Source organism: Macrotis lagotis, chromosome 7 (assembly GCF_037893015.1).
Source record: "Macrotis lagotis isolate mMagLag1 chromosome 7, bilby.v1.9.chrom.fasta, whole genome shotgun sequence".
NCBI classification, from domain to species: Eukaryota; Metazoa; Chordata; class Mammalia; order Peramelemorphia; family Peramelidae; genus Macrotis; species Macrotis lagotis.
Genome location: NC_133664.1, coordinates 26443886 through 26465559, shown reverse-complemented (window position 1 = coordinate 26465559; position 21674 = coordinate 26443886). Strand labels below are relative to the sequence as shown.

At 36.1% G+C, this 21674-nt stretch overlaps 1 pseudogene; it reads left to right on the top strand.

Moving 5' to 3' along the window:
- Nucleotides 1-900: 900 nt before the first annotated feature.
- LOC141494006 (peroxiredoxin-4 pseudogene) overlaps nucleotides 901-21674 on the top strand; it is a 97535-nt pseudogene continuing 76761 nt past the window's right edge.

Here is a 21674-nt window from a genome sequence, read left to right as displayed (position 1 = left end):
ATTGACCTGGGCCAATAACTCATCTCCCAGCTTTTGCAGATGCCTGGAGACCAGAGCCACTGGTGCCACTCACAACTAAGTCTTCAAGTTCTTATGAAGATGAGCAGATACCCTCTGTGTGAGATGTTGCCAGACCCCAGAGCATGGGGCCCCCAATGCTCAGTCCTGTAGAAGAGGTTCCTCACAGTTGCAGGGAAAAGCTCCAGAACATTCTGAGTCACTTGGGAAAGAGTTTGGAAGAAGCTGAGAAACCTGTTACTCAGGAGAGACCTTTTGTCAACTGACATTAGATGATCAAAGTAAAATACTGCAAACTGCACCATTTCCTAATGGAGAAAAATTTCGGCTTTCTTAATAGAAAGGATAAAGGAAGAACACAGGGAAAGCCAGTATAAAATATCCCAGTATATACAAACCCTTCAGGACCTCATGTTAGAGCTACAGGAAGGAGGCTCCCAACCCAATCTGAGGCTGCTACAGGATGTCAACCAGTTACTGAGTGAAAGAGTCAAGTCTGTCTTGTCCCAAAGGGTCAAGTCTGTCACCCCAAAGTTGAGAAAATATTCCATCTTTGGCATGATAGATGCTCAGAAGATTCCAAGTGGCCACAGATCCAATATCAGCTAGTCCCTTTGTGATTGTTTCCAAGGATTGCAAGGCTGGCGAAGGCTGGAAAGTGGACACCAAGCATTCTGAGATGTCTACTTGCCATTATGTTTTTGCTGAGCAGGTCTTCAGCATAGACAAATATTACTGGGAGGTGGATGTGACACAGCTGCCTCAGTGGACACTGGGAATCTACAGCACATACAGCATACTCACCAATGAGTTTGAGACTCCCTTGGGTACCCTCACCCTAGTTTAGCCTATCTGCTGAAATAGTTTTGTGTAGTGGATGCTATGCGTGCTACAGCTTCTTGTAGTCACAGGTGAGAGTTACATAGCTCAGGTGGACATCAAAGGTGGAAAGCAGTCTTGCAGAAGGCTTGGAAACCCTCACACCAAGGTACTAGTCTTCCTTGAGCACACCCTACACCCCATGATCAAAGCAAAATACTACAAACTGTATTACTTCCTAATGGAGGAAAAATCCAGCTTTCTTGGTAGAAAAGGATAAGGGAAGAACACAGGGTAAGTCAGTATAAACTACCCCAGTATATGAACTCCTATGTCTCCATGTTCCTTCATCAATATGTGGTGCTTGTAAAAGCTATCCATAATGTGTCTGGAAGAAGGGCATCCAGAGAAAGTGACCACTAAGGACTACCCATGATCTACACAGAATTTCTAAGACTCCTTGGTGGACAACTTAGCACTGGGGAGGAGATGCATATTCTGAATGTTGCCTGACATGATGATAAGTTGCCAATTTCACTGTGTAGAAAGATTTTAAAAAAGCAATAAAAATAATTCTTTTATTTAGAAAATGAGATTTGAAACACATTATCTTGTTGGAAGAAGAATATATCTTGAGGGAAACAATGTCATGGATTTTCCTGCCCCGTACCATAAATTTTTCATTTCAAATGAATCCCTAGGAGTCTTTAATCATCTCCCACATGTGTGTATTAATAAAGCCAGTTTAATCTTATGGAATGGAAGCCAGAGGTGGTGTAGTCAGTAAGTGAGCAATGGTAAGCTGTGGGGGATGGTGAATTGGTAGCAAAGCAGGGTGGAGATATCTCCAAGATGAACCTAGATATGATAGCCTAGAGCATCAATCCCTGGGAGGACCCTAGAGGGAGACTGCAAGAAAAGACATCCAATAGAACAGTTTTTACCACTTATTAGTGCTGTGACCTTAAACTGATCACATCTTCTCCTGATGTTCTAGGGATGCAGGGAGGATGGAATGAGGAATTGACTTGCTATCCTCTGGAAAGGTATAGGGGAGGCAAGTGATTTGGACTGATTGCCATAAATGATTCAATAACGTCAATTTATTTTGTCACTGCTTGATTCAATTCCTCATTATTTATCTTGAGTTCTGTTTTGAGTACAAATCCTGTGCTTTCACTCTGATGGTACTTGATTTATTCTGGCTTGGTGTGGGGGTGGTGAGAGGCTTTGGTATATTCAGTGAGAATGAGGCCTCATGAGCTGTGGTCTTAAATAAACAAATAGTTATTTAAATATTATGGACCCGGTTTCAACCAACAAAGTATTTCAGGGACTACAAAGAATAGAAGAAATTGCTTTGTCCTGTCTATGGAGGCTCGAGAGAAAGTAAATTTTTCAGGATCAGGTATACTGAATAAATCACCCAAGTCCATATTTTCCACATCTGAAATAAAATATAGAGTTAAAGAAATTCTATAACTTGGGTAAATCAGTTAAAACATCAGTCTTATATAAATATTATAGGAGAAGAAGGAATATTAGTTTGCTAGGGAAAGATTAATCCATATCACTGCCTCAACACACCTCTTCTATAATTTGGCATGGAAGTCTTGTATGTTCTGATTGACATGTGACTTTTGGGGATTTTTTATCTCCATTTGGAGAGCCAAGTACCATCAATATAGCTGCAATTTAGCTATTTATTTTAATCAAGTGTGCATCTTGCATTTTCCAAATTGCAGGAGAATAAATAAGGGAGAAAACATTGCACAAACTTCCCCAAATTCTGCCAACACAACTGAGATTAAAAAATGCAACCTTTCCCAGCTAGCTCCATCTCAGCAATGACTGTGGACCATCTCAGTCACAAATTATTGAATGTGTTCTCACATTCTCCGCTCAAAGTTCGGAGGAGCAGCTACTATTATCGCAACGATGACTATTTATAGTCTGGAACACTCTTTGCAAGCAGGATCTACGTTAGTCATGTGTAAGTGCTTGCTCAACATAGGTATTGTTTAGGATGAATTGAATTTTCAGCTGGGCTGTTTGGTGGGATTGGTTCATCTTTGCCACTAATTAACCAATCGACACATATTTATTGTGTGCCTACTATATGCCATGAACTGTCCTTCGTACTGGAAACACAAATATGAAGAATGAAATAATCCCTACTCTCAAGTTCCTTTTTCTACTATGAAAACAAGTAAATATAAAAATGTACATCATAAGGAAAGTTCATACATACAAATAAGCAAAAGAGTAGTTAAATGCAGGGGAATTTAGAAAGGAAGGGCACCTGCAATTGGGGGAAGTAAAAAAACTTTATACAGAAAGTTGTACTTGTCTGGTATCTTAAAGGAACAAGAGGATTCTCAACAGTAGAGGTAAGGAGGGAGTAGATTCCAGTCATATGAGGTATAGTGCAAGGACAAAGTTTGACTGGTGCCGTTTCCTGTTGAGGAATATAAAGAAAGCCAATTTGGCTTGACTGCACAATGAGGAAGCGGATTAATGTCCAATGACACTGGTAAGACAAAGAGATTCTCTAGTTTATTATTTTTAATGGACTGAATTAAATGAAAGGTGACTAAGTTATTTTATCATTAGTTCACTTATCTTCCTTAGCCTGGCTACTAGTAAAGTATCACAGAGGAGGAGTTAGAAGGGACTTCAGAAATCATTAAATCCAATTTATCCACTTTGTGGATGATAAATCAAAACAAACAACATTTATTGCATGTCATTCAGAACAGGTACTGTCTCAGGCAATGGATAGATATAAAGACAATTAAAAAAAACAACCAATTCTGACCTTCAAGGATTTGACCTTCTGTGGGGGTCAGGGGAAGGAGAGCATTATATGTGCAGATTATATACATAATACAGTCACAATAAAATTCATGGTCATGGGGGGAGAAGTACTAGCAACTGGGGGGTGGGGGGTGGGAAAGCCCTCATAACTGAGACATAAAGGCATCCTAAGAGAAAGAGGGGAGAAAAGACGGAATTCCAGGGACAAGACATAGACCAGAAGATCCATTTGGCTAGCCCAAGACTGTATGAAGAAAATACCAAAATTATATGAATACTATGGGAACAAAATTAAGCTTCCTCTTCTTAGAATTCTTAATTTCATTCCAGTTTTTTGGGAGGAGATGAAAGCAATAATTTTTGATCCTAATTTTTCTATTTGGTTTTACATTGTAATAAGCCTCTACTCTAAGGTATGAGTGGAGTAACATGTGTGCTACAGTTCAATCGTCCCCTCTTTGAAGAGAAGCATCAAGGATACAGGTGGCACTAGTTAAAGAAGTTCTGTTTTCTCAATATTCTCTTAAAACCATTGCCTCAGCATTTCCTGCAAAGTTTGGGGGGGTATCCCATCCAGAGGAAGAAAAAGAAAACAAACAAAAAGCAACCCTGTAGAATGTGATGGACATTTTATAAAAATTATCTCTTATGTATCTCTTTCCCTTTATCCTAATTCCTAATACCTAAAATGACTATTCTGTAAACATGTTTATCAAAAATATGTATATGCAATGTTAACCTGACTGTTTGCTGATGAAGGGAAGGGAGGAAATTTTGTACCTTAAAAAAAATACATATGCATAGGGATGGAAAAAATAAAAAATAAATAAATGTTATAAAAAAGAAACTAGAAAAACCTGCTCTTGCCCAATCTTTTTGTTTGTTTGTTTTCATGGACCTTACAATTTTAATGACACAATTTAAAATCACTCTATTTCTTATGCAGTACCAAACTGTTTTAAGGCAGCATTGTAAGTATATTTTTGAGATCTGTTATGGTTAGAGCTCCTTAAAAAATTATTCTGTACTATTCTTTATTTTTCATTCCTTCAAATGATTTTTAATTTTTTTCTATATCTGGTCATTGTCAATCATATTCAAAGGGGATAAAAATGATTTCATTGCATTAAAGTTGAGGTAAAATGTGTCTGATCAGAGCAATATGATCTCGGAAGGCCATCACACAGATCAGGCAAAAATAGTTTGTATGAGCATTTGGAATGGAGATGTCTCTAAATGTGCTCATCTTATATGTCTTTTGAAGACAAACAAAAAGCAAGTATTTTGCTACTTCTGGTCAACAAATGAATGCAGGCTCCATAAAATAGTCTTTTAGACAAATGTACATTTGGTATTCAAACAATGTGGCCGGCCCACCAGCATTACGCTCTCTGCAGTTAAGTCTGAATATCTTCATCATGTCTTTATCAGAGTAGCCAGTCTGTTTTACTGCTTAACCTCAAGGGTCAACAATCATTTAATAAGCACCTACCATGTGCAAAGCACTATGGAAAGTACAATGGATACAAAAAGAAGCAAAAGACAACAACTGTTTTCAAGGAGCTCACAATTTAAGAGCCACTCCATTTCTTATGTAGTGCTAAACTGTTTTAAGGCAGATTTGTAGTATATTTTTGAGATCTGATACTGCTAGACCCCCTTCCTTCTGAACTTAAAACATTATTCTGTTGATATTCTTGAATTTTCATTGCTTCAGATTATTTTTTCTAGTTCTGATTGTTGTCAATTGCATTCAAAGAGGATAAAAATGACATTACTTTTGAGGTAGAAGTGAAGTTTGTCTGACTATAGCTGATCAGACCAATATGATCTCAGGAGGCTATTTTACAGATCAGGCACAAATAGTTTGTATGAGCATTTGGAATGGATGTCTCTCTAAATCTACTCATCTCATGTTTATATTGAAGACTTAAGAATGTCCTTGTCTTGGGGCAGCTAGGTGGCGCAGTGGATAGAGTGCCAGCCCTGGAGTCAGGACTACCTGAGTTCAAATCCGACCTCAGACACTTAATAATAATGACCTAGCTGTGTGGCCTTCAGCAAGTCGCTTAACCTCATTGCCTTGCAAAAACCTAAAAAAAAAGTCCTTGTCTTGTTAACAGATGGTCAATATATAAGAGTGTTCTCCAAAGCTGCTCACCTCATATTTATTGTGAAGTCTTAAGACTGTCCTTGTCTTGCTTCTTCTGGTTAACATATGAGTGTGTTCTCCAAATCTGCTCTTCTCATGTTTATTTTGAAGTCTTAAGAATGTCCTTGTCTTACTTCTTCCAGTCAATTCTCCAGTGTGTTCTCCAGAGTCTTTTAGACAAATGTACATTTCCTCTGATCAAAAATCAATGTCCCTATGCCCAGCTTAGTGATGAACTTAGTGATGCTGACCCTCACCAAAATATATACTGCCAGTCTAGTCAATCCTTAATCTATTTGATAGGTCCCACCAGATCTCAAACTGTACAGGTTTAAAGAACAAAAACAGGCTCACCTCCAAGACTAAGAAAAAAGGGAAAAAAAAAGGACTTTTATAGGAAAAATTTGTCCATTCAATAAGCATTTGTGTGACCCTGGATAAGTATCTGACTGCATTGGTAAAGGCAATTTTCCTACATTCACTCTACTAAAAATAACAATAGCTAAGATTTGAATAGTGGAGTTCATTATATTTATTATTTGTTCCTCACAGAATTATTCTTGTTCAGATAAAAAAAAAACTGAAGTTGAGAAAGGTAAAGTGACTTGTCTAGAGTCAAAAAATAGAGTCAAAAAATCAATAATCAATGAACACTTATTAAGTGCCCACTATGTACCATCTATTGAGTAGCTGAGGCAGGATTTGATTTCAGGTCTTTTTGCCTCCAAGCGCAGCATTTCATTCATTGTGACATTCATCTGCCTCTGAAATCACAGGTCTGGTTAATCTTTTGCAATGTTGTTGAGAGCACGATTTGAGGTGATATATTAAAAGAGCTAGATAAATTAATTATTTTTAAGGATCTATTTTGCACCCAAATTCCACAGTCTCTGACCACTAAGAGTTTATATTCTACTAATAAAGAATTAATGGGACTGTTTTGAGCTCTTACTTGTATGTGACTCTCCAGAATGTTTTTTCCCTAGTAAATTTCCTAACTGAGTTCATTAGACTCCAAATTATGAAGTACCATTAGTCCCTCAAGGTCCTTCCCCCCCCTGCCCATCCCTGCTGTTATTGTAATGAACACCATCTCCTCCTTGGACCATGCTATGTAGACATTCATGTTCAGGCCTTCCTGCAGCAGTTCATTTAAATCCCATAGTTCCTTACACTTAGCAGTCAGCATGTTGTTCCTGGCCCAGTCAAACTCAGGAAGGAGAGTTTCCCAGCCGAGGTGCTGCTGTGAGTCGGTTTAATTGGTCTGCCCTGTCAGAAAGCATATACCTCACCCTTATCAAACTCAGCACAAACAGTAGAGCAAAGGGCAATCCCCATCCCTCCCCACCCCACACTCTTCTCCTCTTCCTACTACTACTCTCCTGAATGAACAGATCAGTAATTATATTTTTAAAAGTGGGACATGGTGTCCTCTGTCTGGTACCTCAATCCTCCGGGTGGAGGAGGGGAGTTCATAGTCAATGACTCAGAGCTGGGGATCTTGGCCTGAAGCCATTTCTACTTTGAGAACTGGGGTTCAGATCCCTCAGTTCATAAACTTGTAGCCATTAAGAGTTCCAAGTTGGCCTCTAGCCTTTTTTCTCTCTACTATTGCAGACATTGTGCCCTCTCAGCTTTCTACAAGTATCTTGGCAGGCCAAGGACCTCGTTATTGAAAAGCAGCTCTTCCTGCCTGAAGGTCTCTCAGGGGAAATATTGCAATCACAGGTTGAGAAGCTACAGGATTTACACACAGAGATACACACACACTCACAATTTATTTAAAAAGAAAGAAATGAGAAAAATGAGAGAGCAGAGAAAGATGAGAAAGAGAGAGGAGGGAGGAAGAGACACAGTTAGAAAGAGAGCTTGAAACTCTTTCAGTTACATGTTAAAGATATTATCAAATATTTTGAGGCTGCTTAAGGAACCCAAGGAGTACCATTAGGGTTTGAATGTCAAAGCAGAATGCTTGAAAAACACAGGGTATTAAAGCAAGAATATAAAACAGCTTCAAATAATATAAAACAGACACAAAGACCTACTATGGTCTCTTTTCTCATGGAGTTAGTACACATTTCCCTGCTGGGAACTGGAGGAGGTTGTCAGGTTTATTAACCTCAACAAATGTAAATGGGAACCCAAAATGCTCAGATATAAAATAAAATCCTTCCTAAGATGGTCAGATTTAACAAATAGGTCTTTAGGCAGCATCCACCAGCAACATGGAGGTCTTATGTGTATAACTGGGGATTTTTGCCATCTCCTTGGGATTTCCAAATATACTGGGGGCAAGTAGAATGAAAATTAACTTCATATCAACTTACGGAGGGGAAGAACCCCAGGATTACTATCTTCATGTGCAAAGATATAGATATCGTGGAGGTGGGAGCAGGAGGGAGGAAGAGAGCAACATTTAGACTATGACTACGGAGGGAAGGAAGGTATATGCCACTTGCTAACTTCCTAGCATCTTATTTTAACTCTTCCTAATTAACTAATTCTTAATTTAATTATTCTTGCTCCGTAGATGAGAAGTTCAATTGTTTCTATATTTCTGAAATAGAAATGCTACTGGTACCCTTTAAATTTCACTGCCCTGTGAGGATCCTCAGATCATCTCAACCTAGTTATAGCTCTGGGTACCACCAAAGAAGAATCAGATGGGACCCCAAATATTAGTACCATTTGCTCTACAATTCTTTATGTATATCTTGGAGCAACAAACACTAGAGACATATTCTGCCACTTATCGAACTCTGGTGATCCTGGAAGTAACAGTCTTTTCATGTGCCCAAGGCTATCATAGTCATGTACATTAAATTCCAACTAAATGTGATAATATTTTAATTGGGAAAATATGAGACATTCTGCCTGAGGTGAGGATATTGTGTGATAACAATGGTTATCAACAGTGTTTGTCCAGGATGTGGATGAGATCATTGTTGACTTGAAAGAGGGGAGAATGGGACAATGTATTGGAAAATAGGACACTTTTATTGTTAGGATGAAATATTGGAAAATACCTAACAAAATACTAATTGCTTATTGTTAGGATAAAATATATGGAAAATATTTCAAAGAATATTAATTGCTATCAAGTATAATATTGTTGAAAACTAAAAGTTATCTATTGTTCTCATTACCTAAAATCCTTCCCACTCACAGAAGGAAGAAACCATATGGGGAAGAGCCAACACCCAAAAGTACCTGATTTCTCTCTTACCTGTTACTTCCATTTACTTGTTAGCAGTTTAGTAGATTATGAAAAAATTATTATATATTCACATTATCTGATATAGTCAAATTATAAAGAAGAGAAAGTAAGTTCAGAAATATCAACTCAGACATGCAGGATACCCAAGTTTCACTTAGCTCATCACATTTCTATTCCCAATCCATTCTCTGCATGCTAGGACTGATAGCAAGCCTTAAATCATTTGATTAAGCAAAAATAGAATAGGTCCTTCCTGGGTTCTCTTCCAAAATTTGAAGAGTGACAATGGAGCAAAATCTCAATGTGGGCTGTCTAGGAATATAACTACTGTCTATACATTACAAGGAGGCACAACTATGAAATTCTGAGCCCAAGGTCTTAGTTACCCAAAGCAGCCTAAGACTGGACTAATCCACCTTCATCTCCAATTGCCCTAAAGAAACTTTAAACAACATGACTCACTAAATCACCATAATACAAATGAATAAGAAAAATGCCTGTTCCTTTATGAAAATTAAAAATAAAACAAAACAAAAAAGCAGATGTCTAAAAACCAAAGCAAATATTTAGTCTCCCAGAAAGGTAGCATCAAGGTATTTTTATTATTTATAAATTGGCTCCAACACCTTGCCAAAATACATCTTAATTGGTTTTCACCTTTTCTAATTGTCCATTTAGCATGTGTCTGACAGAGAGCATTTAAGTGGTTGGATCCAAATGGTGAGACTTAATTGCTAGTATTCACTGGGAAATGTTCCCTGGGGGAGGGTAGAAAATGAAGGTTGCCTGATCACAGGCAGCTTTCCTCTCTTGACTCAACTAGACTAGACCCAATGGCTATAATTTTGGTTTTATGACAAGGTGTAGGAGGAGGCAAAGATGATAAAGCATAAATGTAGGGGCTCTAGGAAGTCTCCCTTCCCTTGTCCCAAAGACTACATTCCCCCAAGGGTATGCTGAAGTCAACAAAACCAACAGTCAATTTTTAAAATTTCAGGGTGACCATCTGCATCTTTGAAATGAAAAATAATACTGACTTCTTGTTTTCTTAAATGTCTAGACTTAAGTCATGAAGAAATGTTGATAAATGATGTAGATTAAGCTTAAAAGTATCTCAAGAATATTTCCCTTCTCCCTCAGGAGATCTCATTGTTAAACATTTACCAACACACTGCTGATTTTCTCCAACCAATTTTCCTATGTCTTGAATGTTATAATGAGGGATTTATTCTTTTGTGTCTGAGGCCAGATTTGAATTCAAGTCCTCCGGACTCCAGGGCTGGTACTCTATCCACTGCACCACCTAGCTGCCTCAAGAGCAGATTTTGTTTAAGAAAAAGAAGAGTGAAAATAAAGACATTAAATATCTAGTGCTCACCCTTCCTTGTTAAGACACCAGTCCATGAGAGGACTAACAGTAAGGTGAAAAGGACTGAGTTCATGGCATATGAGGACTATGTAAAGAACTGGAGATATTTGGTTTAGAGAAAACACTCAAGGAACACAAGGTAGTTAATTTCAAGAATTTTAATAGCTTTGTGGAAGTGGATCATTAGAATTGTTTTATTGTTGTCAGAGGTCAGAATCAGAATCATGGTGGAGGGTGGCAGAAGCAAGTTTAGATTTCATGTCAGGAAACAAACTTCCTTGCAGAGCTGTCTGAAAATGGAACCAGCTGCTTTGGGAGGTTTAAGTAACTCCTCCTTGGAAGTCTTCAAAACAAAGATTATTATGGAGTATTTTCTGATAGGGACCCCTTTACAACAGACATGTCAAATAGTGAACTGCAATCCACAATTCTCCCAAATGTGACCTGAATAGGGAGCTACTTTATCTGCATCCTTGAAGTGTGATGTTTTCTCATTGTCATGATTTTCTTTAAAAGTTTTTTGGACAGCTAGGTGACAAAACAGATAGAGCATGAGCCCTAGATTCAGGAGGACCTGAGTTCACATCCAGCCTCAGACATTTAATAATCACCTACTTGGGTTACCTTGGGCAAGTCATTTGATCCCACTGCCTTGTTAAAAAAAGGCAAGAAGAAAACAAATAGTTATTTTTTCTTTATGATTTGTTCTTTGACTCAGTGTGAGAAAAACTGAGACATCCATCAGAGCTCAGTTAAAGTATTTGAAGGGTTGGCATGTGAAAGGAAAATTAACCTTGGTCTATTGGACCACACAGGTAAGAATTGGAAGCAATGGATAGATGTTGACTTAATATTTATGTCGGGACAATTTCGTACCAATTACAGCAATGGAAAAGTGGAATGGTCACCCTTGGAAGAAAATCGATACTGGTCATTGGAGAAAATCAAACCCAGATTGATTGACCCCACTGTCTCCCACAGAGGTCCCTTCCAAGTTTTTAGCTCTGGGATGCTAGGCTTCTATAGGTTGATTCCGGTATATGCTTTTATGAAATCATCGAAACTATAACAAATTTTGTCCCAATCTTTCATGTGCTTTCGTGTTTTAAAGTTTTTTTTTTTTTTACCATAGATAACTTTGCTTTCTAACAGTCTACTTTCTTATTCATTTATTGACAAGTTTTGATTCATTGTCATTTAAAATTATAATTTCTAAGTTTGTGGTTTTCTATATTATCTTTCCCAGTTCTTTTAAACCTGCACTAGGTTCCCTATAGTTTATTTTGCCTATGCCAATCCGATCATTGTTCCCTCCCACAAATCCACCCCCTCCTCTTTGGGGTCTTAGCCCATATGTCTTGATTTCATTTGTTTGTCTCTCTTCCTTCACTTATCTGACCTCACCTAGACTCTTCTCTGCTACCATTCATACTCTTCATTGTTAAAATGAAGGGAGTCAATAGGAAGGCAGCCCTGATGATGAGGAACTCAATTCAAGTGTCATATAATAGCTTGTTGAAGGAACTATAGATGTTTAGAGTAAAAAGAGAAAGCTCGATAGAAGACAAGATGGTTGACTTCAAGTACTGGATAACTAAATGGAAAGGAGATCAGAACTGTTTTGTTGGGTCCTATTATAGATCAGAACTAGGAACATCATTAGAAGCACCAAATAGGCTTAAACAGGGCGGGGTGGGGGGAGGAAGCAATCCGTTTTTTTCCACGAATCAGTTCCCTTAGGGAACAATACAAACTTGAAGGTTTCTTACCCATCCCTGATATTCTGAAGCAATACAATCCTCAAAACCCCAATAAGGCAGTAGTAGTGTAACTGCTGGCTACTTGAGTTCAAATCTGCCTATGAGGAATCATTATTCAGACTTAGGAAAGAAAGGGTGGAAATAAAACAAAAATCTATTAAAAGAAGTTAAATACACAGGAAAGGGTAGGTAAAGGGGGTGGGGGGGAGGGAGAGGGAGAGGGAGAGGGGGAGAGAGAGAGAGAGAGAGAGAGAGAGAGAGAGAGAGAGAGAGAGAGAGAGAGAGAGAGAGAGAGGAAGAAAAGAACAGTCAAGCAGAGTTGGCTGGGCCACAGGTCAGAGAAGACCATGGCCTTGAGCAGGTGTCCAAACTAGGTTTTTATGTCTTGCCTTTCATTCAGAGGGCAAAAGGTGCACTCCCTTCCCCTATATTGGATGCAGAATTAGGTAAAGTTTAAGGAGATCAGGTTACAAATTTTGCGTTAAATAATGAATCAATGGTAATGGGGATCACCACCAATTTCTGTTACAATCATGATTCTCTACTTTGTCAATTTATATCTCCACCCAATTTCTCCATTCACAATTCTCTTTATCTTTCCCCTGCATCAACAGTACTAATCCAATCTTTCCCTCTAGAGCTGCTTTGGGGCCCTAACCTCAAGCACAAAGTCAGGAAATAGGCTGGAAGAACAGACCAACAAAAATGGTTCCTACCATAAAAGCAGGAATGCTCAATATACAGAAGTAGAAGCAAATCATTCCAAAGCATTTTCAGACAATGAACAACAGAAAGAGACATCCTGGACCTGAACTCAACTTGAATTACTGGAATAGATGAAGCAAGAGGTTTTCCTCTAAAGAATTTTAATTTTTTTTAAGTGGAATAAAAGTGCTAGAGAAAAAAAGAAAAAGAAATGAGACCCATGGGTAAAAAAAATTGGAAATGAAAGTAAGAGCTTGGTCAAAACCTTAACCAAGCAACAAACTCTTTGAAAATTTAAATGGATAATACAGAAACTGAAGTTGTCCTGAAGCAACAAGGAATATTAAAAATAAATCCAAAAGACAGAAAACATAGAAGAAAATGTAAAGTATCTAAAACAACTGATCTGGAAAACTGATCAAAGAGAAAGCAACAGTAATCACTGAACGTATGAACACCATAACTGAACAAGTTCTATTATTTCATGAAATCTTAAGAGTAAACTGCTCAGCTATTTTAGCAGCAGAAGAAAAAGTGACAAGAAAATCTATTGGTTACTTCCTGAAAGTAACCCCAAAATGAAATCTCTTGAGAACTTTATAGCCAAAATCTAAATTTTCCATTTCAAAAGTTATCAGGGGTCCTTCCTGAGAAAGAACCAGAATACAGACCAGGAGAGGAATGACCATACCTCTTCTCGGATCACACCACCTTGGAAGCACCAAAAACTTCTAAATATCCAAAGTAGCTCTATAAACAGCAATGTGAAAAAGTCCAAAGATTAAGATTTTAATTAAAAGACCCTTTCCCATTCCTCACTGAAAAGAAGGCCAACATAAAGTTTACTGTGTTAAAAAATAGGGTGGGAAAAGGAGCAAACAACAAAATGAACCTGACCATAAAAATTACTTTGATGAAGGGAAGGGCAAAACACAAACTCAGAAGAAGACAGTGAAGTCAAAATAGCAAAATGAAAAGCCCCTAAAAGAAATGTGAATTGAAGACAAGCCCAAGAAAAATTCCTAGAAGAGTGAAAAATGATTTTCAAAATCAAATAAGAGTGGTAGAGGAAAAAATAGGCAAAGAAATATAAACAAATGAAGAAGATTATGGAAAAAAGCAAGTAACAAATTGGTAAAAGAGGTATAAAAATACTGATGAAAATAATATTTTTCTGTACTATTTCTTGCTTCCTTCCTACCTACCTCAGAGAAAATGAGTGCCTCTCTTTCCCACACACTCTTTACATGCAGTTGTTAAATAATTGACATTGCACCAAGGAGTCTTCCAGGTTGCTCTTGATTTACAGTTAGGCTTTCTGGTATAAAGCTATTGAAATATTAGCTTTAAAAACAATTAACTTTGGATCATAGGGTTATATAGTAACAGGCATGAATTTTAGATCAGAGTTGTGGTCTTCGGTCAGTCACCTAAATTACAATCTTACTTGCTTTATAACCCTGGGAAGATCACTAAACTTCTCAATATCAGTTTCCTCATTTAGGAAAGGGTAACCTCTAAGGTCCCTTTGAGTTCTAATTCTATGATTTTATGATCCTAGGTCAAGTACTTCATTTTACAGGTGAGGAAACTGAGTTCCAAGGAAAGTGAAATAGTTTGTCAAACATCACACAAATAATAAGTGGCAGAGATGGGTTGTTTGAATCCTTCTATTTTTTTTTCTTCAAACATTTATTACACATCTACTAGCCACATGAACATCACTGTACTAGATACCTAGGGAAGACCCAATGACAAAAATACATGACTCATGCCCTGAAAAAATTTTCAATCTAGTAAAGAAAGCAGTATGCAGAGAAATACAATATGAATTAAAATATGAGAAAAGTATAAGGAGATGATAGAATTGCTCAAATCATGCTTAACATATAGAAGGTATTTAACAAATTGCTTTTATTTAGACAATGCTGTAAGATCGATCAGGTGACGGAAAGTTCACTTCTCAGTAGGTGGGAAGAGATTAGACAAAACTTCATGGAAAAAAATGATATCTGATTCTGGCCTTGAAGGTTGGTTCCATATCAAAGAGGCAGATAAGGAAAGATTTATTTCAAATATAGGAGAAAGCTTGTTTGGAGTTGGAGAGATAGAAATGTGTGGTCAAGTTTATGGAATGGCAAATAATTTTGACTGGAATGTAGTGACAGTGATTAAAAATAGTTTAGTTATTCTTTGACCTTGAAAATTATTGGGTATATATTTATGTCTATACAATTTGTTTCTCTATTCAATGAATGAGCAAAAAGTTAGGAACTGAGATCTGAAAGTTAGGTACCAAGAATTCTCACTTATGTTAAAAGATGCTTCCTTTTACATGATAGGAAGATTTATTTATTTGGATTAGTTTGACATATCAGATAGTGACTATGATGTTTACGTTTCATGCAAATCTCATTTATGAAAGGATATGAAAAGATGAAATACTTCCATTTGACTTCATGTTTTTATTTGCATTGAACTTTCATGTAGACTAGTCATGGATGCTCAATTCATATCCAGAAGCAAAGGAAAAGATTTCCTTATGATGAAGGAAACAATGGCTAACCTTGAATGCTGAATAGGCCTAGTTTCTGTAAATAAATTATTTTCAGGATAGCATGTAAGGAACATCAAAAATCGGACACATGGAAATCAACAGAGAATCAAAGGCAGTTTATGCTAGCTATCTCCAACAGTTCAGACCAAGTGGAGTTTCCTAAATATTTCATCAATGCCAAGTAAATTTCAAAGACATGAACTCAAACAAGGTAATCATCTCTGCTTCCCACTTACTGCAAGTTAGGTCTAGCTACAAGCATTTGTGCCAGACCTAGACTTCCCAAAGATTCAATGAGAAGTCTATCAGCTTTATGTATAAACTTTCCTACCCAGGATGTTGGGTCATCTCCTCAAGCCTCTTTTAACAGATGTTAGAATTCTTAGTACCTTTCAGACCTCAGTTCTAATATTTTTGGCTACTTCACTAAAGTTTGACCCAATTAAAAGATACTGCCTGTCTCAAGACAAAGAAGCTTGAAGCCCTAGGAGATTCTAATTGATTGGAATGTTACTAGAAACTTTTTATTGTGGAACTAGGATATTCAATGGATGAGCAAGGTCTGTGTTCTCCTTCTGTCAATGCAGATCCAAATCTGCACAATTCTCAATAATTCCTTTCCATAAATTCCATACAAAAAATAACCTATTTCTTACTATTAGTGGAACTAATAAGAATTTTTAGCCTGAAGAAGTGACAATGGTGATATGATATCTGTCTTCAAGATATTTAAAGAATTTTAAATTGAAGAGGGATTGATCTTGTTTTGTTTAATTCCAAAAACAAAACTTCTTTTCAAAACTGGCAAATGGTAAATTTATATTTATGGTTAGGGAAAACTTCCTAAAAATATGAACCCAATTGTCAAATGGGCCATTTCCAGATGGGGTAAATTTACCTTCCTTAGAGATCTTTAAGCATGATTGAATAGGTTGAATAATCAGTTACTGACTGTGCTTTCAGGAATTACTTTTGAAGTATGGTCTGACTTGGTTGGTCATTGAGATTTCTTCTGATTCTAAAATTACCTGATTTTGTGATGGCAAAAAATATAAAAGATGAGAAGTCAAAAAAGAAAAGTTAAATGATTTATCTCCTACTTACAGCATTCAGTGAATTCAAGCGTAGAAAACAAACTCTAACAACTGAATCCTTCTACACTGCCCATGGTGAAATGAGAAATTACCCAAATCACAAAGATGATTTTGTGTCTTGTAACTTAAAATATATGTTAAATATGTGTGACAAACCTAAATTAGCTAATCAATAAGTATTTGTTGATTGACTGATCAATGTCTTATGATGATGATGATGATGATGATGATGATGATGATGATGATTCTTATCTCAGGCTCCTACTGGTGCTCTGCCATAAATAAAGCATCAGAAACTGATCATGGCATGAAACTACTGATGGAGAATTCCTTCATGGCTTATAGTTTCAATAAGTAACAGAATAGTTATTCTTCAATTGCAAATTGTTCAATGTGACATCTAGTCTAACATCCTTGTTAATAGTTTGGAAAACTGAGGAAAAGAAAAATGAAGTGATGTTCTCTAAGATTCCAAGAATGGGGATGGCTCCTCAGAAGCCTTAACCATAGGAGATAGACTATTCTGCATGGGGGGAAAATGATGAGCTCATTTTTATTACAATGTAGAATTCATCTAAGAGAATTACATTTAATCATGCTGGAAAAATAATTTGGATCTAGATCATTAAGGACTTTTAATGTCAAACAGAGGAAGTTTTTATCTGTTTCTAAAAATAATAGAGAGCAATAAAGCTCCTTAAGCAAAAAAAAATGGTCTGATCAGGCCCATGTCAACTCTGTGGGGATGGATTAGAGAAGGGAATGCCAGCAGATCACTTAAGATACTATTGCAGTATTATATGTAAGAGATCAGAAAGACTTGAATTAGTGTGATAGTCATACTAATAGAAATAAGTGAACATAAGTGAGAGAGATAAAAGTAGAATTTGTAACACTTGGCAACTGATTGGATAGAAGTAGTGATGATGGAAGGAAAAAAAAGTCCAGACTGATGCCAAGATTATCAGCCTAAATGACTGGAAAGGTGATGATATCCTCGATAGAGTAAGGAAGTAAGGAAGAGGTAAAGATTTAAGATAGAGGTTCTTCATTTGGGGTCCACAGACCTTCAGAGGTCTGCAAACTTGGATAGGGGAATATTTTTTCAGTATATTTGGTTTCCTTCATAATCTCGTGTACTTCCTTTGACATCTTTAAAAAACCTTGTTCTAAAAGGGGTCTATATGCTTCCCAAAACTACCTAAGGATACATGACACAAAACAGGTTAGGAACCCCTTCTTTAATGGAGAAATCACAAGTTCTATTCATTTCAATTCTACTCATTTCAATTAGTTCATAGTACTCTGATTTTCTTGTGGTTGAAATGTCTATCTGTATTTGTTCTCTTTAGTTTTATTTTGCTGGGATCCATATTAAGTGGTTAACCATATTGCTGGGATTTTCCCCCTTATTGAGCTTCATCCTCACTATTAGCAGATATGAGCAATAGTACTGAAAAATCTCTCTTAATTTGGTGGATCTTATGCAATAATAATCACATTATTATATGCTTTAAAAAGCACCACAAAATTCTCAATTACATCTTTTACAGCTTATTCATTACTTCTTGGGAGGCAAAAATGAGAACACATTTTTTATTCAGTGATAAAAAGAGGTAGTCCCATGATGTGCCGAAATTTCCTTTACTGTAAAATGAAGTTATGTGTATTTTGTACTAAATCCCAGCTGATAAATTCAGTTTCTTATTTTTAACAAGTTTCAGGACTGACTAGGAGAGTGGAGCCTGACACAACCTCTCTCCATTTCAGTACCTCTGCATTCCTGTTTCCCATCAAGGTCCACTGTCAGCTACTTGGTGGCAAAAGTGTGGTTGGCTGTGAAGAAAATATGGATTGCCTTTGGAGTCATACTCTGGGAATTGACTGGCTAAAGTTTCTGGAAGAAGAAATAACGTTATTTGCTCTTTTGCACCTAGTCTATTCCACTGATCCACCACTGTCTCTTAGCCAGTACCAGATAGTTTTGAGGACTGATGCTTTATAATATAATTTTAGATCTGATAAGGTGAAGCCACAATCTTTTGCACTTTTTTTCATTAAATCCTTTGACTTCTAGATTTTTGCTTCTCCATATGAATTTAGATATGATTTCTTCTAGCTCATTAAAGTAATTATTTAAAAGTTTGATTGGTATAGCACTAAACAAGTTGTTTAAATTAGATGGAATTGTCATTTTTAGTATATTAGCTTAGCCTATCCATGAGCAGCTGATATTTGCCCAGTTATTTTAATATGATTTTATGCGTGTGAAAAGTGTTTTATATTTGTTTTCAGCCCGTTTCTTAGTAGACTCCAAATATTTTGGGTTGTCTGACATTATTTTAAATGGGATTTCTCTTTCAGGTTCTTGCTGCCCTATGGTTTTAGTAATATATATATATATAGAATGCTGAGGATTTATGTGGGTTTATTTTATTTCCTATGACATTGCTAACATTGCTAATTGTTTTCAGTTATTTTTAGGGTTCTCTAGGTATACCATCATGTGAGAGTTTTTCTTCCTTCTCAATTCTAATTCCTTCGATTTCTTCTTTCTTCATTTGTTGCTGAAGCTAACATTTCTAATACAATTTCGAGTAGTAGTGGTGATAATGGGCATCTTTGTTTTACCCCGATCTTATTGGGAATTCCTCTAGCTTATCCCCATTGCATATAATAAGCTGATGTTTTCAGATAGATAATGCTTATCATTCTAAGGAACAAACCATTCATTCTTACACTTTCTAGTGTTTTTAGTAGGAATGGTGACTGTATTTTGTCAGAGGCTTTTTTAGCATCTATTGAGATAATCATATAATTTCTTTTAAGTTTTTTATTGAAATAGTCAATTATACTGACATTGATATATTGATAATGATTGATAACATTGATAATATTGAGCCAACCTTGCATTCCTGGCATAAATCCTGCTTGGTCATAGTGTATTAACCTAGTGATAATTTGCTGTAATCACTTTGCTAAGATTATATTTAAGATGTTTGCATCCATATACATTAGGGAAATTAGTCTATAATTTTCCTTCTCTGTTTTGACTATTCCTGGTTTATCTGTCAGCACCATATTTTTGTCATAGAAGGAAATAGACAGTTCTGTCTTCACCTAATTTTCCAAAGAGTTTATATAGAATTAGAACCACGTTTTCCTTAAAAGTTTGATAGAATTCACACGTGAATCTATCTGGCTGTGGAGATTTTTTTTTCTTAGGGAGTTCAAAAATAGCCTGTTGAATTTCTTCCTCTGAGAAAGTATTATTTAGGCATTTAAGTTTCTCTTTATTTAACCTGGGTGGCATATTTTTGTAAATATTCATCCAATTCATGTAGATTATCAAATAATTTATTGGTATACAATTGGCAAAATAGTTTTGAATTATTACTTTAATTTCCTCCTCATTGGTGGCAAGTTCACATTTTCATTTTTAATATTAGTAATTTGGTTATTCTTCTTTCTTTTTTAAAATCCAATTAAACAAATGTCTATCTATTTTATTGTATTTTTCATATAACCAACTCTTGGATTTATTTATTAGTTAAATTATTTTCTTGCTTTCAATTTTTATTAATTTCTGCTTTAATTTTTAGAATTTCTAATTTCATATTTAATTGGAGGGTTTTAATTGTTCTTTCTCTAATTTTTAATGTCATGCTTAGTACATTGACTTCCTCTTTCTCTATTTTATTAATGTAGACATTTAGAAATATAATTTATACCCTAATAACTGCTTTGGCTGCATCCCATAAGTTTTGGTATGTTGTCTTTTTACTGTCTTTGTCTAGGATGAAATCATTAATTTTATCTAAAATTTCCCTTTGTTCTACTCATTCTTTAAAATGAGGCTATTTAGTTTCCAATTAGTTTTAGGTCTATCTCTCCATGGTCCATTATTGCACATTATTTTTAATGCATTATGGTCTAAGAAGGATATATTCACTATTTCTGCATTTGATTATGAGATTTTTATCCCTTAGTTCATCATCAATTTTTTGTGGGCACCATGTACTGCAGAAAACAGATACATTCCTTTCTATCCTCATTCATTTTCACCAAAGGTCTATCATGTCTAGGCTTTCTAACATTCTATTTACCTCCTTAACTTCCTTCTTGTTTATTTTATGATTGATCTAATTATGAGAGAGAGAGATATTGAGGTTTCCTACTAGAAGAGTTTTGTTGTCTATCTCTTCTTTCTAAGGAAGTGTCTCCTCTACGAATTTTGATGCTATATCACTTGATGCACACATATTTAGTATTTAAATTGCTTTATTGTCAATGATACCTTTTAGGAGGATATAGTTTCTTATATCTTTTAATGAGATCTATAATTTTATAGCTGCTTTGACTGAGATAAGAATTGCTGTCCCTGCCTTTTACACTTCAGCTGAAGCATAATATATTCTGCACCAACCTTTTACCTTTACTCTGTATGTATCTCTGCTTCTTCAAATGTGTTTCCTGCAAGGAACATATTGTAGGATTATGGTATTTAATACACTCTGCTATTCATTTACATTTTATGGGAGAGTTCACTTGAAAGTTATAATTATTCTTTATTGCCTTCCATGCTATCTTCCCTCAGTTTATATTTTCTCCTTTTTTTCACCTTATCCCTATTTCCCAGTATTTTGCTTCTGAATACCACTTTCTTCAGTGTGTTTACTCCCCTATATCCAAGACCTCCCCTTTTGTACCTCTTTTGCTTTGTCCCTTCTTCCTTCCCTTCCTTCTGTCAATTACTCTTTTCCTCCCCCTCCTGCTCCCACTTTCCCCTCTTAACACCTGAAAGGTAAAATAGGTTTCTAAACTTAAATGAATTTGTGTGTGTGTGTGTGTGTGTGATGATCATTCTTTAAGCCAAATCTGATGAGAGTAAGATTTGGGTGGTTCTCACTTCCTCTCTTTTTCCTCTCTATTGCAATAGGTCCTTTGCAACTCTTTTTAAAATGTAATTTACCCCATTCAATTTCCTCCATCCTCACATCTGTTCACTGTCCCCTCTTTTTAAAGAAATATTATTTTAATTAATTCTAGCAGAGTCACAGACTAGTCATGAGTGTCCATTATTTCTCTCTAAGTTTATTCTCTCTAATAGAGTTGAAATTCTCAAGAGTTATGAGAATCTTTCTCTTAGATAGGAATACAGCCAGT